Raw genomic sequence first — 25,639 nt, forward strand, 5'->3', positions numbered from 1 at the left:
TTTGGGGGGAAACTGGCTGCATTTGAGGGGAAACTGGCATCATTCGAGGGGAAACTGGCTGCATTTGTTGGGGAAACTGGCTGCATTTGGGGGGGAACTGGCTGCATTTGTTGGGGAAACTGGCTGCATTTGTTGGGAAACTGGCACCATTTGAGGGGAAACTGGCTGCATTTGTTGGGGAAACTGGCTGCATTTGGGGGGAAACTGGCTGCATTTGTTGGGGAAACTGGCTGCATTTGAGGGGAAACTGTCTGCATTTGTTGGGGAAACTGGCTGCATTTGGGGGGAAACTGGCTGCATTTGTTGGGGAAATTGGCTGCATTTGGGGGGAAACTGGCTGCATTTGAGGGGAAACTGGCTGCATTTGGGGGGAAACTGACATTATTTTAGGGGAAACTGGCTGCATTTTGGGGAAACTAGCTGCATTTGAGGGGAAACTGGCATAATTTGAGGAGAAACTTGCTGCATTTGTTGGGGAAACTGGCTGCATTTGCTGGGGAAACTGGCTGCATTTGGGGGAAACTGGCATCATTTGAGGGGGCAAACTGGCGGAGTTTGATGGGCACAGTGGCTGCGTTTAATGGGCACAGTGGCGGCAATTAATGTGTTTTTTTTTTCAGTTTGTTTGCGCCCCCCTAAAAATTTGGAGCACCAGCTGCCACTGCCACAGGGACCCGATGCAGTGCTGTGCCAGAAGTTCAGCAGGAAGAGGACAAGACAACCCTGCAATGTTTTACTGTTATAATTGATCATTTGGTGTTGGTGACACTTCAGAAGTTCAGCAGCTTTTTATATATTGATTTACACTCTCTCACATATTTTAATTGTTATACACTTTGAGTAACGCACAAGCACCCCACTTTTTATAGCTCTGCAGTGAATATGTCTACATTATCCAGCAGCCTGCACATTGTGCGACATAATTACATATGATTGAAGGTAAGTCATTTACCTAAAACTGTAGAGAAAAAAATTCTCCTTTATACAGTATACCTGTTGCATGCTTTCATTGCACACTGTGCTGATCACAGTGTGCAATGGGGGCTCGGGGGAGGCCGGCAGCATCAGATGTTTTTTCACCTTAATGCAAAGATTTCATTAAGGTGAAAAAACATTTTCCTTTACAACTCCTTTAAGCTATTTGGCAAAGAAGAATGGGCAAAAATGTCACTCTCTAGATGTGCAAAGCTGGTAGAGACATAGCCAAAAAGATTTTCAGCTGTAATTGCAGCGAAAGGTGGTTCTACAAAGTATTGACTTTGAGGGGGGCTGAATACAAATATACCCCACACTTTTCACATATTTATTTGTAAAAAAAAATGAAAATCATTTATCATTTTCCTGCCAATTCACAAAAATGTGCCACTTTGTGTTGGTCTATCACATTAAATCCCTATAAAATACATAAAAATTTAGGGTTGTTACATGACAAAATGTGGAAAATTTCAAGGGTGAATACTTTTTTAAGGCACTGTACTTCTTAACCACATAAGACCCAGACCATTATGCAGGTTAAGGACCTTGCCCCTTTTTGCGATTCGGCACTGCGTCGCTTTAACTGACAATTGCGCGGTCGTGCGACGTGGCTCCCAAACAAAATTGGCGTCTTTTTTTCCCACAAATAGAGCTTTCTTTTGGTGGTATTTGATCACCTCTGCGGTTTTTATTGTTTGCGCTATAAACAAAAATAGAGCAACAATTTTGAAAAAAATACAATATTTTTTACTTTTTGCTATAATAAATACCCCCAAACAAGATATATATAAAAAAAAATGTTTTCCTCAGTTTAGGCCGATACGTATTCTTCTACCTAATTTTGGTAAAAAAAATCGCAATAAGCGTTTATCAATTGGTTTGCGTAAAATTTATAGCGTTTACAAAATAGGGGATCGTTTTATGGCATTTTTATTAAAAAAAAATGTTTTACTACTAATGGCGGCGATCAGCGATTTTTTCATGACTGCAACATTATGGCGGACACATCAGACAATTTTGACACATTTTTGGGACCATTGTCATTTTCACAGCAAAAAATGCTAAAAATGCCCTGATTACTGTGAAAATGACAATGCAGTGAAGGAGTTAACCACTAGGGGGCGCTGTAGGGGTTAAGCGTGACCTCATATCTGTTTCTAACTGTAGGGGGGCGGGCTGGACGTGTGACGTCAGTGATCGTCTTTCCCTATATCAGGGAACAGACGATCACTGACATTGCCACAATTAAGAACGGGGAAGGTGTGTTTACACACACCTCTCCCCGTTCTTCAGCTCCTTTGACCGATCGCGGGACACCGGCGGCGATTGGGTCCGTGGGCGCAGTCACGGAGCTTCGGAGCGCGTTGCGAGTCCTCTTAAAGAGGACGTACAGGTACGTGCTTGTGCCCAGCCGTGCCCTTCTGCCGACGTATATCAGCGTGAAGGGGTCCTTAAGTGGTTAATCAAACATTTCCATTTTCCCTTTTAAAGAATCTGATTAACCAGGTGTTTCCAATTTACAAACTAACTTATGAAGCGAAGGGATGTTCTTCTGTTTATGGAATGTTTTAAGATGTGGGCATTATATTGTGTCTCAGTAGCTCAATCTTTTATTACGTGGATAAGAACAGTGGCATGTGGCCACATACACAATCTCCTGTTAGAATCATTTATTTTACACCCTGGAGACTCTCTTTTTGGACCACTAACACATTGGAGTTAGTTGTGTTTTTGAATTGTACCCATTTCAAGGTTTTGTACACAGCAGTGCCTTTGGTAAAATGTTAAAAAGGATACGTTTGTATTAACAATATTGACGCACTTTCCTGAGAGAAGTTTGCTATTTTTACAAACTGTTTATTTCATGTACGCGATATGTTGCATAAGCTGTATTGTACTAGTTTATAAATGCAATAAAAACAAAGCAAAAACAAAAGTTTTCAACTGCAGAACTACTGCTAGGACAGTAATGGACTAAAATGTCTCCCAGGATCCTAAAGTGACACTAAGGACTATGAACTATGGAATTTGTAGTATGCATAAAGCAGTCACCACAACTAACATGCACTGCTTGTTCCAAACAATCAATATTAGGGAGACAAGAGGTTTGGCAGCTAGTAGAGGACCTTACAAGGAGGCATACAAATACAGGGCCATTAGGCAGTGGGGGTTTTTGAATTATTTTTGGAGAATAAAAATACAATTTAGCATCACTTTAAGTAAAAATTACCTGTCAAGCAGGCCATACACGGTCGAATTTCGAACAAATTTTCTTTTCAAAATCAGAAAGTTCGTTTTTTTTTGTGATCCGATGATGCCACCATTGATTTTCGAAATTCAGCCGACAAAATATTCATGTTGCCGGGAATATTCGTTTCTCTCCGGAAATATTATTTTCTCTCCGGGAATATTCTTTCCTTGCACATGCGCGTTTTTTTTTCTATTACATTTTTCGCACGATTCTCCCATCATTGATCATAAAATCGTTCATTTTTAAAAAAAATTCCAACATGTCGGATAACCCAAATTTGTTTGCCGCACGAAAATCGGCTGTTGCTGCAGCCCACTAACGGTGTGAAATACGAATGAAAATTCTTTTATACAATTTTCAAAAGAAAATTCTTTCGAAATTTGAACCGTTAGGCCCCATACACACGATAGAATCTATCCGCAGATAAATCCCATCGAATGGGTTTCAGCGGATAGATTCTATGGTGTGTACACTCCGGCGGATCTTTTTCCGCGGATAAATCTCCCCTGGGATGGATTCCAGCAGATCGGATATTTGCTGACATGCACAACAAATCCATCTGCTGAAGTCCATCCCAACGGATGGATCCGCTCGTCTGTACAGACTCACCGGATCCATCCGTCCAAAGGGATTCCCCGCACGCGTCGTAATGATTTGACGCATGCGTGGAATTTCTTATATGACAGCGTCGCGCCCGTCGCTGCGTCATAATCGCGGCGACGGCGCGACACGTCATCGCCAGAGGATTTCCGCGCGGATTTCAATGCGATGGTGTGTACACTCCATCGCATAGAAATCTGCGGAAATTTTTGAGAGGATTTATCCGTGGAAACGGTCCGCTGGACCGTATCCACGGATAAATTCTCTCGTGTGTATGGGGCCTAAGACCCCCTTCCCCAGTCAAAACGCTACATAAAAAAGCACACATTACATTAAAAATAAAAAATGAAAAAAAATATATACTTACCATAAACCTTGGCCTTTAGCTGTATTGCCTATGTGCATGCACTGTGCTACAGCATCTCGTGGGATCCTTACCATTCCCAGGATTTTGCTGGAAGGTCTGTGATGTCACATTAGCCCAGAAGCCTCTGGTGAAAGCATAGGTGCAAACTGATATCTTAAAAATGTCTCTATTTTTTTTTTTTATTGCTTAAGTTTTACACTTGGGGGAACCAATAGGTGTACCTTACACTAAGTATAGGAAATACGTTTAGCATTGTTTCAAAGAGAGAAGTGAATAAACATAGCTATAGTGCATAATTAGTTTATTTTTTTTTAAACAGGTTTCGCACTAAATATTTGCTTTTTTTTTATTCTTTGTTTTAACTTTTAAAGGTACACATAAGAGATGCAGTCTCAACAAGCAAATATGTAACAAGCCATTCATAAAAAGCTTTTTAAATAAAGCATCGTAGAGCTTCTTAAGAACACGTCAACTGTACACCAACAATTAGTCTGAACAGTGCATTATACGTACAGTAACAGATCTTAGGACGCAATCAAAGAAACAGAGCTAAGAGAAGGTATATTGAGTGGGTGCTCGTACTACAGAGGCGGCTCTTTAATTAGGCAAATTAGGCGGTCGCCTAAGGCCTCACACTCACAGGGGCCTCGTGGCCGCCTAACTTACCGAATTGCATTACCCAAGTTTTGAGGAACAGGTCATGACATCACAAGGGGGCGGGTTCACCATGTGACATCACCAGGTAGCACCCGCCCCTTAGTTATTAAAGAGCAGGATCTGGGGGCCACCTTGTTAAAGGGGGCTTCCAGATTCCGATAAGCCCCTGTCCGCAGACCCCCACAACCACCGGCCAGGTTTGTGGGGAAGAGGCTCTTGTCCTTGAATTATTTTTCCCATCATGGGCGTGAGTGGGGTCCCATGTCAAGTTTTGCCTAAGGCCTCACATAGCCTAGAGCCGCCTCTGCTCGTACACCAACTTGACCTCGGGAGACCATCCCTGAATGCATGAACGTGTACATTAGAATATGCCCAAAACCTGGCAAAAAAAAAAGTGATGGAAATAAGGGAAGAGGAGAAGAAGGGTCAAAAATAAAAAGTGGCTGGGGGGAGGTGGGGACTATATATCATCCAGGGGTGGCGCACTAGAAATCAAAACCCAGAGGGGACTGATGGGGATATACCTGTCTTATGACTGAGAGCCTGATGGTTGGGTAATCAGGGGAGCACACAAATTCCATCCAGTAAAACCAATTTTTTTTTAATGTCAATCTTCCCTATAATTAACTGAAGCCATCTGAGTGTCCATCTGATAGGTCTCGTTTATCTTGGTAAACCACAGCTGGATAGATGGTGCAGTGGTCTGCTTCCAACACAGTGGTGCACAAGCCTTTGCCGCATTCAACAAATTCAGTAGGTGTTAAATGTTAAATGTAAGAGAAAGGCCGCTGCTTCCATAGGCATCTGTATATCCAGCAGCCTGAAGATCCAGTGGCAGACCTGGCTCCAGAATGTAGTCAGCCTAGGGCAGCCGCACCACCAACAAAGAGGAAAGCTCTGTGGGAACAACCTGTGTAAGGTCGATGGGACTCTATACCATTGAGTAAAAATGTTATAACCCGTCTCATGAGTTTTGCAAGATATCAAGGCCTAGTTCCCACATTTTCATGTATTTTGGGGGTCAAGGGTTGTCTGGGTGGGTCAATATGCAGTAAGATTGAGAAAGACCATGTGTCACTGGACCTTCTGAAAGGCAAAACCTCTCAAAGGCAGTAGGAGTAGCAATGGATTGCACCCTAGCCCAGTGATGAGACAGAAAATGCCTTAATCGCATGGCTTTCCATAAGGGCAGTGGAGGATCAAACTTGCTTTGGATTCTGGAGAGAGATTGCCAGTGGCCAGACACCCAGAAGTCCTGCGCCTGGAATTTCTGCTCTCGGAAAGTGGCAAGGAAAGACCTGTCCGCAACTCCTGGTACAAATGATAGATGGGTAAGAATCGGAGACATGAATGATGGGTCCGGGGCCGAAAGTATGGGGTCTGCAAGGGCCTTGGCTACTTGGAGAGTGGTGCCAATTGCCGGGTGGGCAAAGACAGAGCAGGGAGTGTCATGAAATAACCAAGGTAAGCCGCCCAGTAAGCAGGACAAAAAAGATTCTTTAAGTGAAATCCACCTCTTACCCGACTCGGGTTGGCACCAATTTATAATGCGAGCCATGTGCAATGTTCGGGTGTTATTTTTGAATATCTGGTAGATCAATGCCACCTAGATCCTGCAGCCTTGTCATTAGTTGTTGGCTAAGCCTATGGGCCTTCCCGTCCATAAGACTGATTCAGAGAGATTGCCGCAACTTTGCGGCTGCGTAGCTTAGCGTGTTTAGGCTGCGCCGCCGTAAGTTAGCGAGGCAAGTACTTGATTCTCAAAGTACTTGCCTGCTAAGTTACGGCGGCGTAGCCTAAAGCGGGCGGGCGTAAGGGCAATCAATTCAAATTTGTCTGAGGGGGTGTGTTTTATGGTAATGAGGCTTGACCCGACGTGATTGACGTTTTATTTTAACTGCGCATGCGCCTACATTTCCCAGTGTGCATTGCGGCTAAGTCCGCCGCACGGGCCTATTGATTTCGACGCGGACGTAAACAACGTAAATCCCTATTCACGGACGACTTACGTAAACGACGTAAAATTTTCGAATTTCGAAGCGGGAACAGCGGCCATACTTTAACATTGTCTACGCCACCTAGGGGGCAGCTTTAACTTTAGGCGGCCTATCTCTTACGTAAACGGCGTAAATGTACTGCGGCGGGCGGGCGTATGTTCGTGAATAGGCGTATATACTGATTTACATATTCTACGCCGACCGCAATGGAAGCGCCACCTAGCAGGCCAGCCGAAATATTGCAACCTAAGATAGGACGGCGCAAGCCGTCATATCTTAGATATGTTTAAGCGTATCTCTGTTTGAGAATACACTTAAACATAGGTCGGCGCAGATTCTGAGTTAGGTCGGCGTATCTACTGATACGCCGGCCTAACTCTACCTGAATCTACCTATGAATCTTTGTTTTATGGAACCTACAGTCAAGTATTTACATGTATAGATTAAGCCAGAAGTCTCCATACCGAAAAGCTTTATACTGACCGTGCATGACATTATCGGTGGGTATTAATGTTGCAATCTCTGTTAATTCCAGTGGCCCCCCTCACCCACTGAGGAGAGAGCTGGAATGTCAGGAACACAGCAAGGGGGCTGAATATTTAGCAACATCCATTGTGTGTATATGCCATTATTATGAAGAACCACAGATTAAATGCATTCTCCTTTCCTATATTTACACAGTATATATCCATAGCTCAGTATTATAATTTGTCATAGAATTATTACAGTTGAGGTATCAGAACCGACAACTAAAAGCTCTTGGTCACACAGATAAGAAGAAAGGGACTCTGAGCCAAAGAAGAGTGAAGGAATTCCACTGCCAGAGTGACTCATGGAATGCGGGAATCTGCAATCAGCTAAATAAGTGATTTTCCTGTCCTTAATTGGAGATGATATCACTTTCCCATGGAGAAAATATACTGCAACAGACATATTATATAACATAAAAGGGGCAATATTACAACATAATTCAAATCACTACTTAAAAAAGTAAAAGGGTTCTGGTTGTACAACTACAGGTGGCATATTTAATGTCTCTCATGAGTATAAAAATAAAAATAGTAGAGTTTCCTAGCCAGGGTTGCCTTCTGACATTGCTAGGGATTCCCTGAGCAGAGAGCAAAAGAGTATTAATCCCCCACCTAAACTGACCACCTGTGTAAGGGGGCAACTTTATATTAACTGCCAACGTAAGGGGTTATTTCTACACTGACCACTAATGTCAGAGATCACCATTTACTGTCTGTGTTTCTTTTCTGTAGTTGTTAATCATTTCAAGAATATTACTAAAAGTAACTCTATAGAGGGTTGGCAAAAAATTGTATGCCCTAAATGTCAAACACGCTAGCTAACCAGCATTATTTATTCTTGTAAATGCCTTTAACTTATTGGTTACACTCAAGTACCATGAACTTTATTTATAATTCCCTAAGATAGTTTCCTCTAGGGCAGTGGTCCCCAACCTTTTTGGCATCGGGGACTGGCGTTGTTGAAGAAAATTGTGCCAAGGCCCGGGGGGCTTTTTGCGGGCAATTTATCGGGGCAATGGCTGGTGTTGGCGCTTCAATAATCCTGGCACATCATTGATATGATGTCAGGATGATTAAAGATCATTATTTATATTATTACATTGTAATATATTCTGAAATAGTTATGAAAACTCACCATAATGCAGAATGTGCCAGAGTGTCACATGCCACGTCACGATGCGGATTGTCACTTGCCACGTCGCCTGCCATCAGATGCGGATTGTCGCCTGCCACCAGATGCGGATTTTCACTTGCCACGTCGCCTGCCACCAGATGCGGATTTTCACTTGCCACGTCGCCTGCCACCAGATGCGGATTTTCACTTGCCACGTTGCCTGCCACCAGATGCGGATTGTCACTTGCCACGTCGCCTGCCACCAGATGCATTTTGTCCCTTGCCACGCGTCACCTGCCACCAGATTTCGATTGTCACTTGCCACTTCGCCTGCCACCAGATGCATTTTGTCCCTTGCCACATCACCTGCCACCAAATTTGTATTGTCACTTGCCACGTCACCTGCCATCAGATGCAGCTTGTCATTTGCCACATCGTCTGCCACCAGATGTGGATTGTCACCTGCCACCACATGAAGATTGTCACTGTAGTGGTGTCAGCACAGGTGTGCACATTTGTTCAGAGGCAAACCTGGAGTAGTGGGTAGTGAGAACAGCGGTAATTGTGGGGGTGGGGGGCGCGGGTAGCGAGAGATGATCTCATCTCTCTGCTTAACCTCCAGCAGTGTAATACACTGTTCTTCCACGCTGTGTTGTTCCACGCTGTGTCGGCGGAGGAGCAGTGATGCGGGCGGGCAGTGGGAGATGATCTCATCCCTCTGCTTGCTCTCCTCAGTATAGCGCCCCCACTGTGAGAACGGAACAGCTGTGATTCGGGCGGGCGGTGAGAGATGATGTCATCTCTCTGCTCGCTCCATCGCCGCTCGTCAGATAGTGCAGCCTTCGTGGCCTGGCTGTAAACAGGCCATGGCCCGGCAGTGGGCCACGGCCTGGGGGTTGATGACCCCTGCTCTAGGGTATAAAAGGTTTAGAAAGCCTAATCTATAGCAATAGCATCGTTTTGAGGTTTCAGAGGACTCCTCTGCTAAAATAAAAACTTGCATTTTACATTCTTTGCATGAAAACATGGTTACATGTTTGAAGTGGAATTCCAGCCTAACACTAATTATGCTTAAAAATGTTCCTACCCCTCTCCTGCTACCTATCCTACCTACCCTATGTAAAAAAAGTTGTATAACTGTAAGCATCCCTTTTTCACTGCCAGCTCCCACAAAGCTGGACAGGGGTTCGCACATGACTGTAAGAAAAGAGACTTCGCCACCTTGATTACTCACATTCTACCGGCCTGTGGCTCACATCTATTAATAAAAGAATGTCCACACAAGAAGCTTTTTAATGTTTTTACCGTGGTAGCAACATTTCTTAAATCATTACAACGCATTCCTCAGCTCCATAGCTGCACAAACAGAACACAGTTTAATATCAGAAAACAGAGTGCCTGGCCCACTCTCCTATACTCCTCCTTGTAGGTTCTCCATTAGTGAGTTCTCCTTTAGAGTCTCTATGGCAGGGGTATGCAACCTTAGAGAGATGGAGATCTACTTGAACAACACTGATGAAGTCAAAGATCATCGGGCACAGTGTCCTTTTGTTAGAGCCAGTTTACACCAGAACGCAATGCCAGAAAGGCATGTTCCATGTGCGTTTCCTGCACCGTGTTCAAAACGCACTGCCTTTGTGATCTACTGTGGGTGATGATACATTGTTAACCCCAAATGTGGATCACAAACGCAGTGGACACCAAAAAAAAAAGTATTACAAGAAAGTGCAGGGTTTGTGAGTGCGTTACACTCAGATTACAGGGTTCAGGAGTGCATTACACTCATAATGCAGAGTTCAGGCGTGCGTTATGCTCAGAATGCAGAGTTCAGGCGTGCATTACACTCAGAATGCAAGGATCAGGAGTGCACTGTGCTCAAAATGCAGGGATCAGGAGTGCATTGTGGTCAGAATACAGGGATCAGGAGTGCGCTATGCTCAGAATGCAGGGATTCAGGAGTACATTACACTCAGAATGCAGAGTTCAGGCGTGCGTTATGCTCAGAATGCAGAGTTCAGGCGTGCTCTACGCTCAGAATGCAGGGATCAGGGGTGCGTTACGCTCTGAATGCAGGGATCAGGAGTGTGTTATGCTCTGAATGCAGGGATCAGGAGTGTGTTATGCTTAGAATGCAGGGATCAGGAGTGCGTTGCGCTCAGAATGCAGGGATTAGGAGTGCGTTATGCTCAGACTGCAAGAATCAGAAGTGCGTTACTCTCAGACTGCAGGGATCAGGAGGGGGGTGATGTGAAGGGTGGTAGAGGACACTGCTATGGGGGTGGCCCTGCCCCTTCACACCAACCCCCTCCCCCCCAGGGATCAGGAGTGTATTACACTCAGAATGCAGGGGTCAAGCGTGCGTTATGCTCAGAATGCAAGGATCAGGAGTGCATTGTGGTCAGAATACAGGGATCAGGAGTGCGCTATGCTCAGAATGCAGGGATTCAGGAGTGCGTTACTCTCAGAATGCAGATATCACTGCATTGGCGGTGGCCCTGTCCATAACAGTGTCCACTGCCCCCTTCACAACTCCCCCCTCCCCCCGCACACACACACACAGTAGTGTCCTCTTCCCCCCTCCCCTCCCATAGCATCCTACCGGTGCACACAGGAAACCTAGAGGCAGCACAGTTCTGGACAGGGGGTGGGGTGGGAGTTGGCAGAGTGACTTTTCATTTTATCAAGCTGGTAATTGGTTGTTTAGGACCTAGCAATCAATCACCTGTGGGTTAACTTGAAAAGTTAACTTGGCCAGCTCCTCCCCCTGCCCTCTGTCCTGATGTGTGCTGGCTCTCGCTCCCCGCTGTTCACTGATAACAGCGGTGGAGGCAGAGGGGGGAAGAGAGATAGAGGAGGACTGAAGGCATGGCAAGGGAGGCTAAGGGCAGAGAGAAAAACGAGGGTCGCGGCGCAGACCCATTCCCTGTCTACCTGTCACCTACCCGTGGTCGATGGGTAGCTCGCGATCGATGGATTGCCAACCCCGTCTCTATGGAGTGTGGGGACACTCCTTCCCAGGCTACAGACTTACATGGCATACTGAATATCAGGGGTAGCCTGTTCCCATCCCTCCTCTGCCTAGCACTCCTACACAATTGTAGCCATGTACTAGAAAAAAAATAAAGTCCCAAAAACCTATTTCCAATGCCTCTAGATAGAAAACCCAACAACCAGTGTCCACTCCACCTCAATGTGCTCAAGATAGAGATGACCAACTCTTAAACGTATGGCCAAACAGCGCTCAAATGGTTAAATTGCCCAATCTTCACAAGTTCTCCAAATATAGCTCATTGCAGGCACTCCTACATTTACCAGTGGTAATAGCATACAGAAAGAAGAACTTTCTTACTGTAATATAGTTAAAACTGCATAGTTTATTAAAAGCAGTAACATGCGTACTCACATGTATAGCAAGTCAACAAGGTAACATCACAGTAAACATCTGATTGGCAAAATGTGTCTGTGTTGTCCCGCTTCCAGTATAGTTCTGCATGGTAACATCACTTCCGTTGGCCCCGCCCGATGCGTTTTGTCATAGCAGACGTCATCAGGATGAGTGGCCCATTCAGGGGGTTTTTGATCTACAGGCATTGAGAGAAGGTTGCTGGGACTTTCTTTTTCTATCTATCTCTAACCACTTCTACACCGAGGACATCATATGACGTCCTCGATTTTGTGCGGTGATATCTGAATGATGCCTACAGGCATCATTCAGATATCATTCTTTTATGCAGGCGATTTTGCGCACCATAAGAATGATCATAGCAACAGTTCCACAGATTGATCGTTCTTATAGGCGGCGGGAGGGGACATCCTCCCTCCCGCCGCCATCCGTTGCTTCCCTGGGCTCTCCCGTGCCATGGGGGCCCGGAGAACGAATCGGGCGACGCCAGCTCACGACGATAGAGATTTTTAGTGACCAGATGGTCACCAGTCATCTCTATAACCATCGGAGGCCCGGATGCAACGTTGTGATGTCACGCACGGGTACCCAGAAGTAAACAAAGCTGCAATCGCGGCTGAAAGCATGAGATCAGTGAATTTTTTCCAGCCTGGAGAAGAGATGTGGGGTCTTATTGACCCCCACATCTCTCCATAAAGAGGACCTGTCACAATATACAGTATTCATATTACTAAGGGATGTATACATTCCTTGTAATAGGAATAAAAGTGATCAAAAAATTAAAATGTAAAAAAGTGTAAAAATAAAAAAATTAAGTAAAATAAAAACATAAAAAAAACTTGCTCTAATGCTTGCTCTCAGAAGCAAACACGCATGGCAGTCCCGCCCACATATGTAAACACCATTCAAACCCCACATGTAAGGTATCGCTGCATGCGTTACAGCGAGTGCAACAATTCTAGCACTAGACCTCCTCTGTAACTCGAAAATAGTAACCTGTAAAAAAAAATTAAGCGTCGCCTATGGAGACTTTTAAGTACCGAAGTTTGGCGCCATTCCATGAGTGTGCACAATTTTAAAGTGTGACATGTTAGGTATCTATTTACTCGGCTTAACATCATCTTTCACATTATACAAAAAAATTGGGCTAACTTTACTGTTATTTTTGAATTCATGAAATCACAGTGTCTGCTAAAAAAATATATATATCATGTTTGGGGGTTCTGAGTAATTTTCTAGCAAAAAAAATTCCCTCCATGAAGGAGAGAAGTGCCAGAATAGGCCCAGTGCTGAAGTGGTTAATAGTGTTTAATAGTGTTGCTACATTTTCTCAAAGGACACTTGAGAGGACACTCTGATACATTTCTGACACACTTCACTGAATCTGACTTTTGTTGCTTCATTTATGGACTATATTGTTGATGATATTTGGAATATGTATGTTTTTACAAATATGACTCTTTTTTTTACCAGCTACAGTAAGTGCTGCAGCAAGGGTTAAGAAAAAAACTACTGGATGCTGCCAGAACACAGGAGAGCAGGACCACAGCTCACACACACAAGCTCTTCTGCAGTCCAACACATCCCATTGAATATCAAAATCACTATCACTCCCCGAGCAGAGCTGTTCGAGCAGTGTCCTAGAGGAGGGTTGGAGAGAGGGGCGGTTGCTGGTGTGTGAGAGCAGGAATACGACTTTCCTATTGCTGCCAGCACAGGATTTTTCTGCAACACCTAGCTGTAAAAAGCAAACAAAAAATAATGCATGTAATTCAGCCGGACTGCATTACAGTATTAACCACTTCTCTACTTTGGGTGTTTTTCAGATTTGGTGTTTACAAGACTAAAACATTTTTTTTTGCTAGGAAATTACTTAAAACCCACAAACATTATATATTTTTTTTTCTAATACCCTAGAGAATAAAATGGCGATCATTGCAATACTTTTTGTCACATCATATTTGCGCAGCGGTCCTACAAGCGCACTTTTTTTGGAAAAAAAAAACTTTTTTGAATTAAAAAATAAGACAGCAATAAATTTGGCCCAATTTTTTTATATATTGTGAAAGATAATGTTACGCCGAGTAAAATGGTACCCAACATGTCACGCTTACAAATTGCGCCCGCTCGTGGCATGGCGTCAAACTTTTACCCTTAAAAATCTCGATAGGCGACGTTTAAAAAAATTCTATAGGTTGCATTTTTTGAGTTACAGAGTAGGTCTAGGGCTATAATTATTGCTCTCGCTCTAACGATCGCGGTGATACCTCACTTGTGTCGTTTGAACACCGTTTTCATATGCGGGCGCTACTCGCGTATGCGTTCGCTTCTGCGCACGAGCTCGTCGGGACGGGGCGCTTTAAATTTTTTTTTTTTTTTCTTATTTATTTTTATTTATTTTATTATTTTTTACACTGGAAAAAAAATAAAAAATAAAATGATCACTTTTATTCCTATTACAAGGAATGTAAACATCCCTTGTAATAGAAAAAAAGCATGACAGGTCCTCTTAAATATGAGATCTGGGGTCAAAAAGACCTCAGATCTCATATTTAGGCTTAAATGCCAAAAAAAAATAAAAAAATTTGAAAATGTCATTTTTTCAAATGACAAAAAAAAAAAATGTTTCTTTAACCACTTGCCGTCGCCGCACCGTCATAATACGTCCACAAGATGGCACTCCTGGGCGAGATCACGTATTATGACGTCCGGCGCGTGAACGGCGATGGGGCGCGCGCGCGCGCCCCACCGCCGTTCACGATGATCAGATTCGATGCAGAACTGATCAATCACCAGGTCCAGGCCAATAAAATCTGGCCTGGACCTGGTGATCGCTCCTACCAATGGTTGTCTTCCCCTGGCAATGTTTTGTAAACATTGGCAGGGGAAGTACTGCTCTCTCCCTCGTGTCGGTCTTTCCGTTCCAGACCGAGAGGGAGAGAGCATCTAACAGTGAGTTGCACAACACTACACTGACACCAGGTCACGTAGGCACACTTTTAACCCCCTGATCACCCCCCGATCACCCCCCAAATTAACCCATTCACTGCCTGTCACTGTGTCACCCAGTACAGCAATCAGATTTTTTTTTGATCGCTGTACTAGTGTCATTAGTGACAAAAATAAGTGTTAGGGTAATCAGTATTAGGCTCTAAATAGTCTAGGGACCCCCCCTAACCCCCCCCAATAAAGGTTTAACCCCATCATTACCCCCTGTCACCAGTGATCACAGTATAAGTGTCACCGGTGACGCAGTTTAGCTAGTTAATTTTTTATTGCATCAAGGCACCCGCCATATTTTTTGCAATAAAATTTTAACCCCCTGATCGCCCGGCGGGTGATCAAAGTTTGGTTTTAGCGCCAGATAGGGTCTGCGTCGCCCCAGGCAGCGGCCAATAGCGCTAACACCCACGCACGCACCATACGCATCCCTTTAGTGGTATAGTATCTGATCGGATCGATACTTGATCTGATCAGATCTATACTAGCGTCCCCTGCAGTTTAGGGTTCCCAAAAACGCATGGTTAGCGGGATCAGCCCAGATACCTGCTAGCACCTGCGTTTAGCCCCTTCGCCCAGTCCAGCCCACCGAAGTGCAGTATCGATCAATCGATCGATCACTGACACAAAACACAAAAACACATAACTGCAGCGTTCGCAGAGTCAGGCCTGATCTCTGCGATCGCTAACAGTTTTTTTGGTAGCGCTTGACTCAGTCGCTAACAGGTCAGGTGCTTTTTTGCCTGTGAATCTCACCACTGTACCCCTAAATTTAGAGCCCAAAATGGCAAATCGATGGTACAGTGATGAAGAGGCCTACTTGTTTATGAGCCTGACGGATAGTGATGAGGAGGTCACGCATCTGTCAAATTCTTGCTCAGAATACGATCCTGTAGACGACAGTGGCTCCCTGACAGATAGCTCTGACGACGGAGTGGTCCCTGCTAGGGTCAGGCGTACCAGACCCCAAACTTCTGCTGTCGCTGAGGTGCAAGAACCGCAGGGCTCTCGTATGGAGGAGAGAAGTACTAGCGCCGCTATTCCTTCTGGTGAACTGGCAAGCACCAGCGGCCTAGTACATCCTGGTCATATATCCAGCACTGCAGTAACACTTGGTGACGTGGCGAGTCCCATAAGTGCAGTTCAAGCTGGAGAGGTGGCAAGCACGAGTAGTGTCCCGCTGCCACCAAGAAGAAGAAGACGACAAAGACAGGCCCGTCCCCATAGTGCCCTTCCTGCTGCATTCGCCAATCCTGATTGGGTACCCACCACTTCTGCAGCACCCGTACTTCCCCCATTCACTGGCCAACCCGGAATTCAGGTGAATACAGTTGATTTTACGTCACTGGATTTTTATTCGCTGTATTTCACGGAAGATCTCTATAGATCTATTGTGGACCAAAGCAATTTGTACGCTGGTCAATTCTTCGCCGCTAATCCCCAGCTGTCCCTTGCCAGAGATTGGAAGCCAATTACGGTTTCCGAATTTAAGATCTTTCTGGGCCTTTCCCTCATCATGGGCATTACTAAAAAGAGTGAGCTGCGGATGTATTGGTCCACGCACCCAGTTCACCATATGCCCATTTTCTCTGCCTCCATGACCAGGACACGATACGAGCAGATCTTGCGGTTCATGCATTTTAGTGACAATGAACTCTGTCGTCCTCGGGGAGACCCTGAATTCGATCGGCTCTACAAAATTCGGCCCCTCGTAAACCACTTCAACGAACGGTTTGCAGCCTTGTATAATCCCAATCAAGTTGTCTGCGTTGATGAGTCCCTGGTTAAGTTTTCTGGCCGCTTGTCATTCAAACAATTCCTTCCCAGCAAGCGTGCCAGATACGGGGTCAAGTTGTATAAGCTCTGTGACAGGGCAACAGGCTATACATCTAGCTTTATGGTTTACGAGGGAAAAGACAGTCACGTAGAGCCGGAGAATTGCCCTGATTACATAGGGAGCGCTGGTATGATAGTGTGGGAATTGGTGTCACCCTTATTCGGAAAGGGGTACCACTTGTACGTGGACAATTATTACACAAGCGTGCCACTTTTTAGTCACCTTTTTGATTATGGAATTGGCGCATGTGGCACCGTGCGACCTAATCGCCGGGGCATCCCCCAACGGCTTGTAGAATCCCGTCTTAGTCGGGGGGAGAGAGCCTGCTTACGGTGTAATAATTTGTTAGCAGTGAAGTGGAGGGATTCACGGAATGTTTTCGTTCTGTCCACGCTTCACGCAGACACGGCAGTCCAAATTCCTACGGCGACTGGTGTTGTGGAGAAACCCCTCTGTATCCACGAGTACAACCTTAACATGGGAGGGGTGGACCTCAATGACCAGTTGTTGGCGCCGTACCTAATTGCCCGGAGGTCCAAACGCTGGTACAAAAAAGTGTCAGTGTATTTGTTTCAATTGGCTTTGCTGAACGCTCATGTGCTATACAGAGCTTCAGGACGGACTGGATCCTTCCTAAAATTCCAGGAAGAGATCGTCGAAGCCCTTCTGTTTCCAGATGGTGCTGTGCCCCACCTTCCCAACGCAAATGCAGTGAGCCGGCTGTATGAGAGGCATTTTCCTTTTGTCCTCCCTGGTACCCCTACCCAAAGAGCCCGCCAAAAAAGATGTCGTGTCTGCAGCAAACTCGGATTTAGGCGTGACACCCGCTTTTATTGTCCCGACTGTCCTGACCAACCTGGTCTCTGCATTGGTGTATGTTTCAAACGCTACCACACACTAATTGAGTTTTAGCGTAGGGTACAGCACCACACAGTCCTAGGCACACCAACACAGGGTCTCGGAATATGTGATGGCCATCACATTTTGAGAGACCATAATCTGCAACGTTCAGTTTACAGTTTTCTTACAGTTTTTATAAAAGTGAAAAAAAGTGGAAAAAAAATTAAAAAAACTTACACAAAAACACAAAAAAAAATATAAAATAAAAAATCCAAAAATAGTTGTGGTTGTATTTTTCTCCTCTCTTTATTGTTCTCTTATGTTCACTCTCTACTGTCCACTCACTATTGTTCTATATCTATTCTCTCTATTTTTACAATGTTTTATTGTATTTGCTTTGCAGGTATGGTATGTTATACTGTAATGTTTGTTTTATTGTTAACCATCATTTGTTTAGCAGGTACGCCATTCAGTTGCATCGCGGATTTATTTAGCGTGACAGCAACAGCGTTTGCTCCCACGATTTATAAAGCTGTGACTCCAACGCTGTAGGAGGTGATTTCACCACCACGGTTAAAAAAAAAAGCATATATGCCGAAGCATGGGGGCAGCAGGGGCGGAGGAGCGATTTTGCTCCTAATGCCGCGTACATACGGTCGAAATTCCGACGGAGGCTTGCCCGTGGAAAAGTTCGACCGTGTGTATGCGGCATAACTTTTTATGCGGGAGGATGCCCCCATGCTTTGGCATGTATATTTTTTAGGCACAGGTTGCGTTAAAAAATGTTTTATTTTTTACTGTATTTATTTTTTTGGTATTTGCTTTGCAGGTATGGTATGGTAAGATCTTAATGTTAAAATGTAATGTTACTTTGTTATAATGTTAACCATCATTTGCTTAGCAGGTACGCCATTCAGTTGCAGCACGGATTTATTTAGCGTGACAGCAACAGCGTTTGCTCCCACGATACATAAAGCCGCGACTCCAACACTGTGGGAGGTGATTTCACCACCACAGTTAAAAAAAGAGCATATATGCCGAAGCATGGGGGCATTAGGGGCGGAGGAGCGATTTTGCTCCTAATGCCGCGTACATACGGTCGAAATTCCGTCGGAAGCTTGCCCGTGGAAAAGTCCGACCGTGTGTATGCGCCATAACTTTTTATGCGGCGTACATACGTGTGTGAGCGGCATAACTTTTTTGCGGGAGGATGCCCCATGCTTCGGCATATATAAATGGTGCATGTATGCCCATCATTAGAAGTGGGTGGATGAAGGGAGGTATTCTAATGGTGGGCATACCCACCGATCAATCTTTTTTTCGTTCAGCCAACAGGCTGCATGAAAAAAAAAAAAGATTACAATACATGTCCAACAAGAACCATCAACGTATGGTATGTTGCTGGACTTTGAATGGTTATACCAGAATGATGCCTGCGGGTTTAGGTATCATCTTGGTATCATTCTTTTCAGCCAGCGGTCGGCTTTCATGTAAAAGCAGTCCTAGCGGCTAATTAGCCTCTAAACTGCTTTTACAAGCAGTGGGAGGGTATGTCCCCTCCCCGGATATAAACTGCGCCATTGGGAAAGTGGGAAAACATTTTATCACACCGATCTTGGTGTGGTCAGATGCTTTAAGGGCAGAGGAGAGATCTAGGGTCTAATAGACCCCAATTTTTTCAAAAAAGAGTACCTGTCACTAACTATTGCTATCATAGGGGATATTTACATGCCCTAAGATGGCAATAAAAATTATAAAAATAATAAAAAAAAGTAAGGAACAGTTTAAAATAAAATTAAAAAAGCAAATTAAATAATAATAAAAAAAAAAAAAAAAAAAAAAGCACCCCTGTCCCCCCCTGCTCTTGCGCAAAGGCGAACGCAAGCGTCGGTTTGGCGTCATATGTAAACAGCAATTGTACCATGCATGTGAGGTATCACCGCGAAGGTCAGATCGAGGGCAGTAATTTTAGCAGTAGACCTCCTCTGTAAATCTAATGTGGTAACCCGTAGAGGCTTTTAAAGGCTTTTAAAAATGTATGTAGTTTGTCGCCACTGCGCATTTGTGCGCAATTTTAAAGCATGTCGTGTTTGGTATCTATGTACTCGGCCTAAGATCATCTTTTTTATTTCATCAAACATTTGGGCAATATAGTGTGTTTTAGTGCATTAAAATAAAAAAATATGTATTTTTGCCCAAAAAAATGCATTTGAAAAATCGCTGCGCAAATACTGCGTGGTAAAAAAAAATGCAACACCCACCATTTTAATCTGTAGGGCCTTTGCTTTAAAATAATATATAATGTTTGGGGGTTCAACTTAACTTTCTTGCAAAAAAATAATATGTTTTTATGTAAACAAACAGTGTCAGAAAGGGCTTTTTCTTCAAGTGGTTAGAAGAGTGGGTAATGTGTGACATAAGCTTCTAAATGTTGTTCATAAAATGCCAGGACAGTTCAAAACCCCCCCAAATGACCCCATTTTGGAAAGTAGACACCCCAAGCTATTTGCTGAGAGGCATCTCGAGTCCATGGAATATTTTATATTTTGACACAAGTTGTAGGAAAGAGAATTATTATTATTTTATTTTATTTTTTTTGCACAAAGTTGTCACTAAATGATATATTGCTCAAACATGCCATGGGCATATGTGGAATTACACCCCAAAATACATTCTGCTGCTTCTCCTGAGTACGGGGATACCACATGTGTGAGACTTTTTGGGAGCCTAGCCGCGTACGGGACCCCAAAAACCAATCACCACCGTCAGGCTTTCTAAGGGTGTAAATTTTTGATTTCACTCCTCACTACCTATCACAGTTTCGGAGGCCATGGAATGCCCAGATGGCACAAAACCCCCCTAAATGACCCCATTTTGGAAAGTAGACACCCCAAGCTATTTGCTGAGAGGTATGTTGAGTATTTTGCAGATCTTGCTTTTTGTCACAAAGATTTGAAAATTGAAAAAAGAAAAAAAAAATATATATATATATATCTTTCTTCATTTTCAAAAATAAATGAGCGCTGTAAAATACTCACCATGCCTCTCAGCAAATAGCTTGGGGTGTCTACTTTCCAAAATGGGGTCATTTGGGGGGGTTGTCTGCCATCTGGGAATTCTATGGCCTCCGAAACTGTGATAGGCAGCGAGGAGTGAAATCAAAAATTTGCGCCCTTAGAAATCCTGAAGGCGGTGCTTGGTTTTCGGGGCCCCGTACGCGGCTAGGCTCCCGAAAAGTCCCACACATGTGGTATCCCCGTACTCAGGAGAAGCAGCAGAATGTATTTTGGGGTGCAATTCCACATATAACCATGGCATGTGTGAGCAATATATCATTTAGTGACAACTTTGTGCAAAAAAAAAAAAAAAAAAAAAAAAGTTTGTCATATTCCAGCAACTGGTGGCAAGATATAAAATATTCCATGAACTCAAAATGCCTCTCAGAAAATAGCTTGGGGTGTCTACTTTCCAAAATGGGGTCATTTGGGGGGGTTGTGTGCCATCTTGGCCTTTTATGGCCTTCAATACTGTGATAGGTAGTGATCGGTAGTGAGGAGTGAAATCAAAAATGTATGCCCTTAGAAATCCTGAAGGCGGTGCTTGGTTTTCGGGGTCCCGTACGCGGCTAGGCTCCCAAAAAGTCCCACACATGTGGTATCCCCGTACTCAGGAGAAGCTGCAGAATGTATTTTGGGGTGTAATTCCACATATGCCCATGGCATGTGTGAGCAATATATCATTTAGTGACAACTTTGTGCAAAAAAAAAAAAAATTGTCATATTCCCACAACTTGTGTCAAAATATTAAATATTCCATAGACTCAACATGCCTCTCAGCAAATAGCCTGGGGTGTCTACTTTCCAAAATGGGGTCATTTGGGGGGGGTTTCTGCTATTTGGGCATTTTATGGCCTTCAAAACTGTGATAGGTAGTGAGGAGTGAAATAAAAAATTTGCGCCCTTAGAAATCCTGAAGGCGATGCTTGGTTTTCGGGGTCCCGTACGCGGCTAGACTCGCAAAAAGTCCCACACATGTGGTATCCCCGTACTCAGGAGAAGCAGCAGAATGTATTTTGGGGTGCAATTCCACATATAACCATGGCATGTATGAGCAATATATCATTTAGTTACAACTTTTTGTAATTTCTTTTTTCTTTTTTTTTTTTTGTCATTATTCAATCACTTGGTACAAAAAAAAAAAATATTCAGTGGGCTCAATATGCCCCTCAGCAGATTCCTTGGGGTGTCTACTTTCCAAAATGGGGTCATTTGGGGGGATTTTGTGCTATTTGGGCATTTTATGGCCTTCAAAACTGTCTTAGGTAGTGAGAAGTGAAATCAAAAATTTGCGCCCTTAGAAATCCTGAAGGCGGTGCTTGATTTCCGGGGCCCCGTACGTGGTTGGGCTCCCAAAAAGTCTCACACATGTGGTATCCCCGTACTCAGGAGAAGCAGCAGAATGTATTTTGGGGTGAAATTCCACATATAACTATGGCATGTGTGAGCAATATATCATTTAGTGACAACTTTTTGTAATTTCTTTTTTTTTTTTTTGTCATTATTCAATCACTTGTTACAAAAAAAAAAAATATTCAATGGACTCAACATGCCTTTCAGCAGGTTCCTTGGGGTGTCTACTTTCCAAAATGGGGTCATTTGGGGGGGTTTTGTACTTCCTTGCTATTTTAGCACCTCAAGAATTGAGATAGGCAGTCATAAAATAAAAGCTGTGTAAATTCCAGAAAATGTACCCTAGTTTGTAGATGCTATAACTTTTGCGCAAACCAATAAATTTACGCTTATTGGCATTTTTTTTACTAAAGACATGTGGCTGAATACATTTTGGCCAAAATGTATGACTAAAATTGAGTTTGTTCGATTTTTCTTATAACAAAAAGTAGAAAATATCATTTTTTCTCAAAATTTTCGCTCTTTTTCCGTTTATATCGCAAACATTAAAAATCGCAGAGGCAATCAAATACCATCAAAAGAAAGCTCTATTTGTGGGAAAAAAAGGACGCAAATTTTGTTTGGGTACAACATTGTATGGCCGCGCAATTACCAGTTAAAGCAGCGCAGTGGAAAATTGTAAAAACACCTCTGGTCTTAAGGCTGACAAATGGTCCGGTGGGAAAGTGGTTAAGAGGCTGGGCGGGACTGACGTTTTGACGTCACTTCCGCCCAGCAGAGCTATGGGGGCGGGTGAAGGAGATTTTTCCTTCACTCGCAACCCCGCACAGCTGCCGAACGGTCGCGATCTCCTCCGCCGCTACCGACGGCTACGGTAAGTGGCGGAGGGCGCGGGAGTGCGGCGGGAGGGGGGGGCGCCCCTCTCCCGCCGCCGATAACGGCGATCTCGCGTATTAAGCAGTCGGCGGCAGCGGGATGCAGGTAAGGGGGACATGGCTGGATATGGGGGGGGACATGGCTGCATATGGGGGACGACATGGCTGCATATGGGGGGAGACATGGCTGCATGGGGGGAGACATGGCTGCATATGGGGGACGACATGGCTGGATATGGGGGGGAGACATGGCTGCATGGGGGGGAGACATGGCTGCATATGGGGGACATGGCTGGATATGGGGGGGAGACATGGCTGCATGGGGGGGAGACATGGCTGCATATGGGGGACATGGCTGGATATGGGGGGAGACATGGCTGCATATGGGGGGACATGGCTGGATATGGGGGGAGACATGGCTGCATATGGGGGACATGGCTGGATATGGGGGGGAGACATGGCTGCATATGGGGGACATGGCTGGATATGGGGGGGAGACATGGCTGCATATGGGGGGACATGGCTGCATGGGGGGGACAACATGGCTGCATGGGGGGGACAACATGGCTGGATATGGGGGGGACATGGCTGGATATGGGGGGGGGGACATGGCTGCATATGGGGGGGACATGGCTGCATATGGGGGGGACATGGCTGCATGTGGGGGGACATGGCTGCATGTGGGGGGACATGGCTGCATGTGGGGGGACATGGCTGCATTTGTGGGGGGACATGGCTGCATTTGTGGGGGGACATGGCTGCATTTGGGGACACATTTAAAAAAAAGTATCGGTATTCGGTATCGGAGAGTACTTGAAAAAAAGTATCGGTACTTGTACTCAGTCCTAAAAAAGTGGTATCGGGACAACCCTAATATGCACACATAGAATTATATGGCAGGGTATCAGTCAGGGCAGCCACCAAGAAAACCAAAAGCCGGTTCCGGTATACTAGGAAAAAACAAGAAGAGGGGCGCCTCTGAGTATTTATCATAAGAATAATTTAATAAACAACAACATCCACTCACATGGAGAACAGGTAAGTTGCATTCAAATCCGGTTGCTGGGCTGAAGAGATGAAAGTGGGACTGCAAGTCACAGCAAGTCCTGTAAAGCTGGCACCACATCAGATCCGTGCAGGATGGAGTGGGATGGCTGAGCACAGCGTGGTTTTCTTCAGTGATCCAGACTTGGGCATATCCTAGTCTATCAGGAAAAATCCATCTGATAAGAATATGGGTTCCAGGTAAAAAGTGTAGTGGAGAGTGACAAGAGTCAGTGGTTATGGCAAGCCGCACTGTGGCTTTGGTGTGCACTCTGTCTCTGTAGATTGAAAAGTAAACACGGCCGTGTATTCAAAGTGAGACTAGAGGAGCATCACAGCACGGCGCCCGGCAATGACATCACACACATGCGACATGTTTCGAAGCTAGCAAGCCATTGATGGAAAAAAGGCCGCACCTCTTTTTCAAGCCTGCGAAAGTATTCGGCCCCCTTGAACTTTGCGACCTTTTGCCACATTTCAGGCTTCAAACATAAAGATATAAAACTGTAATTTTTTTTGAAGAATCAACAACAAGCGGGACACAATCATGAAGTGGAACGAAATTTATTGGGCGTGCAAAATGATTCAGCCCCTTTACTTTCAGTGCAGCAAACTCTCTCCAGAAGTTCAGTGAGGATCTTTGAATGATCCAATGTTGACCTAAATGACTAATGATGATAAATAGAATCCACCTGTGTGTAATCAAGTCTCCGTATAAATGCACCTGCACTGTGATAGTCTCAGAGGTCCATTTTAAAGCGCAGAGAGCATCATGAAGAACAAGGAACACACCAGGCAGGTCCGAGATAATGTTGTGGAGAAGTTTAAAGTCGGATTTGGATACAAAAAGATTTCCCAAGCTTTAAACATCCCAAGGAGCACTGTGCAAGCGATAATATTGAAATGGAAGGAGTATCAGACCACTGCAAATCTACGAAGACCTGGCCGTCCCTCTAAACTTTCAGCTCATACAAGGAGAAGACTGATCAGAGATGCAGCCAAGAGGCCCATGATCACTCTGGATGAACTGCAGAGATCTACAGCTGAGGTGGGAGACTCTGTCCATAGGACAACAATCAGTCGTATACTGCACAAATCTGGCCTTTATGGAAGAGTGGCAAGAAGAAAGACATTTCTTAAAGATATCCATAAAAAGTGTCGTTTAAAGTTTGCCACAAGGGGGCGTGGCCAGCACGGCATGTGAGCAGACGCTTTAGCACAGAGCTCCCGCACATTACCTTACATTGATCCGATTTCCAGCGGTGTATTTCGCCCGGTTCTGGCCCGAGTGACGACCGGAATACTTGCTGCATACTCCGAGTGCCTTGTCGGTGGATAACAGGTTATGATGACCCGAGGAAACAGAGGAGAAGGTCCGAAGTCGGATTCCCAACATGGCGGCGCTCCGTCCTCTGCACAGAAGGCTCGTGGGGGAGACAGGGCCAAGGAGGGAGTAAACAAACCAGCTAAAGTTTGCCACAAGTCACCTGGGAGACACACCAAACATGTGGAAGAAGGTGCTCTGGTCAGATGAAACCAAAATCTAACTTTCTGGCAACAATGCAAAACTTTATGTTTGGCGTAAAAGCAACACAGCTCATCACCCTGAACACACCATCCCCACTGTCAAACATGGTGGTGGCAGCATCATGGTTTGGGCCTGCTTTTCTTCAGCAGGGACAGGGAAGATGGTTAAAATTGATGGAAAGATGGATGGAGCCAAATACAGGACCATTCTGG

Source organism: Rana temporaria, chromosome 8 (assembly GCF_905171775.1).
Source record: "Rana temporaria chromosome 8, aRanTem1.1, whole genome shotgun sequence".
Lineage (NCBI taxonomy): Eukaryota > Metazoa > Chordata > Amphibia > Anura > Ranidae > Rana > Rana temporaria.